This window comes from Echinops telfairi, unplaced genomic scaffold (genome assembly GCF_000313985.2).
Source record: "Echinops telfairi isolate 266 unplaced genomic scaffold, ASM31398v2 ScPeMD7_70;HRSCAF=299, whole genome shotgun sequence".
NCBI lineage: Eukaryota > Metazoa > Chordata > Mammalia > Afrosoricida > Tenrecidae > Echinops > Echinops telfairi.
Window position 1 is genome coordinate 14,116,547 of NW_022103968.1, and position 8,705 is coordinate 14,125,251.

At 40.7% G+C, this 8,705-nt stretch overlaps 1 protein-coding gene across 1 annotated transcript in view; it reads right to left on the minus strand.

The window, feature by feature from the left end:
- Positions 1 to 8,705, minus strand: part of ATRNL1 (attractin like 1) — a gene marked incomplete at its 5' end in the record, with an annotated part of 662,506 nt that overhangs the window by 321,584 nt on the left and 332,217 nt on the right. The gene's annotated exons all lie outside the window — the stretch shown is intronic.

The window sequence follows — 8,705 nt, forward strand, 5'->3', positions numbered from 1 at the left end:
ATTGGTAAGATACCAATGTAGACCAAGAAAAAGTACATAAAAACAGAATGAGGCTATGGCACATCCATAATTATGTAGTCAGTACAATAAAGAACTCAAAGTTCATCTGAAACTGTGCACAGTCATTAAAATAAATATTTTAAAGGAATTATTAATCATGTGGAGAAATGATCACGGTGTGATGGTAAGTAAAAATAGCAAGTTGCTAAATCGTACAGATTGCATGATCCCAATTTTCTTTTAAAAAATAGAAGAAAGAAAAAATACAGAAGCAGAAACATTCTAAGAGAAAGAAGTGTGATGTTCACAGTGATTGAAGAGAGAAATTTAGGAATTTAGGAGAGAGAATCTTGCTTTAGGGTGATAAGATGATTACTCCTTGAAAACAGTAGCATTGTTGTCAAATTGTAAGTAAAGATAGATTGTGAAGAAAAAAACAAAGAACACTGAAGGTAATTAAAGTCTTTAGAAGGCCTTTAACTGGGGATTTTTTCGTCTTGTTTAGGAGGAGCCCTGGTGGCACAGTGGCTATAGGTCAGGCTCCTTCCTAGTCGCAAGGTTAGCAGCTCAAAACCACCAGCTGTTCCATGAGGGAAAGATGAGGCTTTCTACTCCCATAAAGAGTCAGAAGGGACTCATTGGCAGGGAGTTTGGTTTGGTTTGAACTTGTTTAAAGTTTTTTGAAGTATATTTTCAGTTTGTCTTTATTGCTTTATCTGAGTTATATACATAGGAATCTACCACATTAGAGTCCATGTTTATGCCTATTTAAGTAAGAAATTAAAGGAGTACTTTGTTAACTAGAATGTCTGTGGGATTTCCTTTTTTTAAAATTTCCTATAAAGTGGGTTATTCTTTTGTTTGAGTATGAAATGGACATCTTACACAGTTTTCCTCGGCTCGGACCTCACTTGTAGCCTCCCCCAAACTGTGGACAGCTGTCGGACTGCTCCGTCACACAGTCCCCATGCCTTACCTACCATGAGGACATGGCTAATGCAGACAGGTCTTTCTTTTGGGCACCTGTTCATTGTTGCTGGATTGGAAATGAGGCTGAAGTAAAGGGGAAAGTGGGGCAGGATTTGCCAGGGAACTGAATTGCTGAAACTCAGTCAGGTGGGGCTGGAGGGAAGCAAATACTGCAATATCTTAAACTGAACAAATACGATGACTGGCTTGACTATAAACAAAATGTAATCTTGTATGAGGATGCAGAGAGGGATATTTTTCTCACTTTCCTCGACCCGCTCAACCCACTGCCACTGAATTGATTCTGACTCAGAGCAGAGCACCCCTATAAAGTTTCTGAGGCCGCACATAACCATGGCGCAGACAGCTTCATCGGTCTCTTGAGGAGTGACTGATGGGCTTGAATTGGTGACCTTGGGGTACCAGTCCGATGCTTATTGAACAGTGCCACCTACGCTCAAAACATTGGATCAAATAATTTAAGAAAAGTCAAAACAGGCTGATACAGATTAGAGACACTAATAACAGATCGCTAGTTTAATATTTACAACAAAGTCTTACAAAATTTAGATTTTTCGGCAGAAGGAAGATTATTGCTTTAAAAGTCTAAGAAGCTCATGTATTTAACTTTTCGATGTTCTGTTTAAACTTGCCTACGTTAATACTATTGCTTTGGGCTATTTTTACTCTCATCATCATTTCTTTGTGCCGGTACAAATATATTGTACTCTTCTTTCATATGCTGTAGCCTAAGTTGATATCATTGGAAAGATTCCACTTATGAGATCATAAATATAAAATTAATAGGATATACTTCCACAAATGACTCTTAAATAAGTTGTGTTCTTTCCAAGGGAACATAATAAGATGGAAGGAGAACAGGCTTCGGAATTGACCTCATTTGAAATTTCAGCTCCATAGCATATCATGTATGACCCTCTAAGCCTTAGGCATTATGGGTGGCCCGGGACCCAACAGAGCTTCGTTCTATTGCATCGGGACCTTCTCAGAGTCCGAACTAACTCAAAGAGACCAAAAACAGCAACGTGATTTCCCCTGTTGTGTGATCTGGGTCACATGACTTAGACGACTGACTCTCATTGTTGTCATCTTTAAAATAAGAATATCGACACTTAACCACGTTGTGTTTTCAAGTTCCTCGTCGATGAGGTGACATGAAAGCACCTGGAATAATTCTTGGGACACCTGGGCTACTCACAGATGGTAGCAGTGTTGTTTTTATTCTCAAATTTTATTTATTGCAATTTAATTAATTTACTAAACGCGACTGTATTACTTGGTTTTAGATATCACAGTGTTGACTTGGTGGTTGCAACAGATAGACAGCAGGTACACTTTAGACATCTTACTTAAAGTGAACACTATTAAAATCCTAATGGTCTCTGTACTGGGTTTATTTCTTTATGAATCAGTAGGCGACATTGGTAAGCTAATCGTGTTCACGCATCTTATGGCCCAAAAAGGCAAACTTCAAACGTGCTGCCATCCAGTCACTGCTGCCTCACAGGCGCCGCTGTGGGTATCTGCGACTGTAACAACTGCTTATGGGAGTAGAAAGCCCAGGTATCTCCCACAGAGCTGCTGGGGGTTTCAAACTGCCAACCGTCTGGCTCGTAGCCCAAAGCGTTCATCTTATGGCCAGTGTCAGCATAATTTCACATCCAAATGTGATCACTAATTCTCACATACCTAATTCAAAAGCAGGTAAGATTTGCTAGTTCGGAAGTGGTTTGCGTTGGATAACCTGAGAGGGTGACCTAAAACCAATCTTCACAGCCCATTTTCCTAAACGGTCTTGATCAAAAGCACCATTTATTCTGAAAGTGGTCCACATGGTCCTCTCCCAATTGAATCAGTTGCTTCTCGGAGCCTTCCCACCCCACCCCGCCCATTTACTTGTACTCCCGTTTAACTAGATTCCTAGGTGTCTTTTCCTAACACTATTTTGCTGCTCCTCTACTTTACCAAGCGTGATGACCTTGACCGGTCTCTCCTGACTGGTCTCTCCTGTCCAGATTACATGAGACCAAGTCTTGTCGTCCTTGGCTCTAAGGAACATTCTGGTTGCACTTCTTTCAAGACAAATTAATTTGTTCTTTTGATGCCCACGGCACTGTCGATATTCTTGGCCAGCAGTGTAATACAAATGCATCCACTTTTCTTCGGTCTTCAATGTCAAACAGTATAACCCCTCTCAAATGTTCTCCATTTAGCATGAACCAAATGTAAAAACATCCAGGGATAGGACACAATTGTAAGAAGAGGACAAAATGAAAGTGGAGACTTGGATAAGACATTTCTAAGTAGTACCATTTATTGTCTACAAATTTGATGTTCAACAGGAAATCCGGGTGAGAAAACACACACACACACACACACACACACACACACACACACACAATCTCTATATGAAATTCAGAAGCATAGTTCTATAAGGGAATTAGATACCTGAAATTGTACCACCATACAGTGGAACAGGTATGTAATCAAAATCCCTCCATTAGAGTACCACAGCCAAGGACTTCTTCATTGCAAATACCTTCTTTTCAACATAAATTGTAACTGTATCTCGCCAGACAGAACACACGGGAATCAAATCGACTGCAACCGTGAGGATAGGTCATGGATGAGCTCAATATAATCAGTCCAAAGGGCCAGGGCCCACTGCGCAATACAACATCGATGATTCATAGCCTGGAGACCATCTCAAGAACAGATTTTAAAGCTCCTGACCGAAGCCCAGATGCGTGGTGTGGTAAGATCAAGAAAACAAAAAGCTCATTGAAAGACTGGAAAGAAACGGCCCACGTGGATGTCAGAAGAGACAGTGCCGCTTGCTCCAGAAGCGGAGTAGCTACAGCAAGCGGAGGAAATGATGACCTGAAAAGAATGAACAGAAATGTTCAAAAGACAACTTGAAACGACAAAGTAGGGAATTGTAACGAAAGGTACAAAGATCTGGAGTTATACCCAAAAGGGAAGACGAGACATTAACTGGTAAAATCCAAATAAAGTCTAGAGTGGAGCTCAGAGTACTGTGTGAATGCCACTTTCTTAGTTTTGACAAATAAACATGATTATGTAAGATGTTAAGAATGAGAATTGCATGAGGACTAAATGGGAACTCTCTGCCTATCTTAGCAACTTTTCTGTAAACCTGAAATTATTGTCAGATAGGATGTTCACTTAAAAAATTGAAGGTTACTACTTTCTCTGTGCTCCCAACACACCACTTTAGTTTGCATCTTCCAACTTTAAGGTCAAGGGAGGTATTGTTTACTCATTTCAAAACTCTGAGGTTGTTGACGGAGATAGTGGCCAGTCTTGGGAATCACAGGAGCCTTGCTGGTATGATGGTCCAAAGGGTCAGTGTGTTCAAACCTGCCAGTGTTTCCATGGGAGAAAGAAGAGGCTGTCTGCTCCTGTGCCAATTCACAGCCTTGGAAACCCAGCGGAGCAGTTATTTCCTTTCCCATGGGGTTGTTATGAGCCAGCAGAGCCGGGACAGCAGTGAACTTGGTAGTGATCATTACTGTTTTAACCCACAGCATCTCCTGCGTGTCTGAGTCACTCGTATGCCTTGGACGGTGTCACACATTTTCTGATAGGAGATGGGCCGTTAACCTCAAGGTCAGCAGTTTAAAACCACCTGTCGCTCCTCTGGAGGAGCATAAAGATTTCTATTCCCATCTAGAGTTACAGCCTGGGAAACCCACAGGGGCAGTTCTACCCTGTCCTATTGGGTCATCGTGGGTCGGCAGCGTGTACGGATCAATACCGTTGGGTTATGAGTTCCCAAAACACGTCTCAGAGACAATAGCCACATGGTTCAATAGAATTTGGGCAGAAAAGAATTTGAAGAGTACCCAATTCAAATTCTAAAGTAAGATATTAAAATAAATATTCAATCTAAATATCCTAGGGGTACATATTGAGTTTATATATTTATTTAAAATTACAAACAGGTGCTTTCAAAATATTTAAAGTTAAAAAAAATAAGATATCGAAAGAACCTGTTTTTTTTTTTTCTTTCTCCAAAGGCAAAGCTGTTTCTGATTTCTTCTTGAACAGTTTTCCCAAATATTGATCCAGATAAACATCTATTTGCATCTGCTTTGTTGTGATGGTTGTGGTTTGTGAAAGGCACGAGAATGTCTTCTTGTCCTGATGACTGGCTGGCTGGGTGATACTGGGCGAGTCACCCACTGTCTCGGTGCTTCAGTTGCCTCCAGGAAAAGGAAGAGATTATACGCAAAGAGCTTCAGAAATTCAGGGCCCTGCAACGTATTGCTATGAAAAGTCATCTTCCATCCCTCTTTCCTCCTCTGGTCCCCACCCAATGCCAGCGGTCTTCTTGATAATGTTTATTTTAATGCTACCCACCACAACAGACGTAGTAGCTCTTGTAGTGGCCCTCTCTGAATTAATGAGAAGCCATTAGACATTTTCCCACCTGGTCTCTCAGATTCAGTAGCCAAATGACCAAGGGGGAACAATGTTCTGGGGATAATGCTCCTACATTGAAACAATTTTTCTGTGGCTTTAAAATTAAATAAACAAAAAGACCTCAGAACTCAATACCTAATGAAATAGATTTTCAAGTACAGAAACAGTTAAGAAGCGGAATAACTTGACATAGGGCAAGGTGACCTTGATCTTGTAAGACTTACAATGAGGTGGGTAACTGTCAATGATGGTGAGGTGAATTTTAAAAAGAAGCATTAAACGAAAACATTTACAAGTAGTTAGACTATAATTCTAAGAGTGCAAGGGATGAAAACACATCTGATTCATGCCCCCCTTCCTTACCCAGCCCCCCGCTACATCTAAAAAATAAAACTTGAAATGTGAAGAGAGCAGACTCTTAAAGCAAATTATTCACATGATAATTGTCATATATTAACAGAGATTGTAAACCTTAATGATAAAAATAGAGTAACCAGAAAAATGCACAACTCATTTATGCCTGATTTTATTTTGCTACAACACATTAAATCATTTCAAAGTGGTAATACTTATACGTGGTGACAGAACATAAAGTGAACAAGCAAATTGACTCATGATCTTGAACAAAAATATCTCCGTTCTCATATATATGTTACTCATAGCAACTCTGAAGTGCAAATCATAAGAGAACTTTCATATTACCCTCATAAACTATAATTCTTTCATCTAGTAGCACACAGGAAAAAAGGTGACATTTGGCATTTAAGGTGACATGATGATTCCAGGCCTCTCTTGGCCATGCCTTTGCCATGGTGAAGCAATGCCGGTCACTAAAACACTGTTCCGACTATTTGGCTCTGCCATGCGACCACGGCACAATAGTGACCAGGAGCTTCCTGTAGATTCATACAGAAGGTCCCCCGGGGATGGGGCAGCTGGCCAAAGAAGCTGACAGGTATGTCATTATCTCTGCACTTAGGGATTATGGGTCAAGAGACCAAGGAGGTAGGTTCAGTGAGGACAGGAATTAGGGAGGTTGCTATGGAGTTCCTGCAGTCTGGCTTTCCAAAGGAATGTGGTGGAGTAGACCCTGCAGAATACCATCTGAGAAAAGCAAGGGTTTGTGGGGAACTGCATAGATCCAGTAGCGAGAGCTGTTCATGAGCCAAGATAGATCACAGGAGTCCAAATGAACTCCCATGACTCCATCAGAGGAACAGCTAACAACCACAGAACATACATGTGCATAACATTAAATGTTAGCACAAAAAGACCTAACTTCCATCAGCGGATGCCAAGGATATGCCAACCAGGTTCCTTTTCCCTTAGGGATGGGACTATGTAAATGCTAAAGTTTTTATAAGATCAATGGTAAAAGTATAAAGATATTTTAATTTAAATGTTTTACTTCTTTGGAGCATCATTTTTAAGACATGCAAATCAATGTATTATCAAGTTAACAGTTTTGCCCTTGGAGGGACCAGGTGGTTAAAAACCTGTCTGCTTTCCTTTCAAAATACCTTTTTTTGGGGATAGCTTTAAAAACTCTACTATAAGGGGTGGCATAAATGCCTAAGTGGGATGGCATTCCCAAATAAGCTTTGTTTGTTTGGTTTTACCTGAAAGTCTTCAAAATACAAAAAAAGGCTACTTAAGAGACTGATCCTTTAAACCTTTTCAGAAAGAAAGTTTGACAAGTATGCTTCCTGCTATTGGCTGAAGATCACACTCCATCAAATGAACATCCCACTCCCACCAAATGAACATCCCACTCCCACCAAATTAACATCCCACTCCCACCAAATTAACATCCCACACCACCACCAAATTAATACCCCACACCACCACCAAATTAACATCCCACACCACCACCAAATTAACATCGCATACCACCACCAAATTAATACTCCACACCACCACCAAATGAATACCCCATACCACCAAATTAACATCCCACACCACCACAAAAACAGTCAGGTGGGGTTTCAGTTTAATTCAGTCTTCATAACAAAGCTCCATAGCACTTAGCATGGTTTTGCCATGAAATCTAGATGACCTCTGATCACTCATTGGATTTGAGATTTCAGTAAGACAAAAAGCCATGTGGCTGGTATACAGCCTAATCTAATGTTAAGAGACTCCTGGCTCTTGAAATAGGCGCGATCAATAAAAAGGAACAGGTGAGATACGGAGCCAGGAAAGCAGAATCTGTCTGCAAATAATCATTTTACTGAGCCCAATATATTGAGGGAGCCTTTATCACACCATAGCCTGCTGTCACTGTAGAAGTAATGTTGGTCCTACAATTTGTATTTTATTAAATTGAATCCTATTAGTCTACTCATTTCTCACACCTACCAGACGCTAGTTTTTTCTGGTAGGTGCATAGCTGAAGAGCACAGAAGTAATGCCCACAAGACGAACTCAGTATTATGTGCTCTTTAATGTCTGCAATGGAGAATTAAAAAGCATTTCTATGTACAATGTGTGTTTAATGGTTTCTGAAAGGGGGATGCAATGCAAATCCCGGCCTAAGACCTTGGGCGATTTCTGAAATAAAGGTTTTTATCAGTCTGTGGTTCCTTCTTTCCTAAAATAGAGCTATTGTACACCCGATCCTTTCCTACTTCCTTTCCTAACTAACACGCAATGGAGGAAACAGAGAACTTGGGAGCATCTACCCTTTTAAGGCTCAAACTAGTAGGAAAACTGCATACATTGGTCACAACTTCCTCTCCTACCTCCACAGAATCTAAATCTAGTTATCATTCTCCTTTGCTTGTACCTTCAATCCACTACCTATTGCCTATTCCCACCAGCATTTACGCCTCTTGAAGAATAACCCCTTGTGAACACTGGCACACGCACATCCGTTCACTTTTAGGAACACAGATCATACAGTCCATGGACTTGTTCCACCACATCCGCAAAGAAGTGCTCGATCTCCTCCCTTTGACGCAGAATTCTTGAAAGAGTTACCTACTCTCACGCTCCCTACTTTCTCAGCTCTTACGACTCTAACCTGCCCGCCAGCCCCACCTCTCCAGGGAAAGCCCCTTGGTTTAGAGAACGCTCTTTGTTAACTTCGTTGGCTTTTCCTTCCTCTGAGCACTTTTCAATACTTATGCTACCAGTCATCTTATTAAACATGTCCTTTTCTTGTCATTTCACACAGTTACAGTCTCCTTTTCACCCCGCTGGCTGGATGCTCTAACCTTCCTGCCTTTCTTTTTTTTTTTTTTTTTTACATAAATAAATTATATTGATTT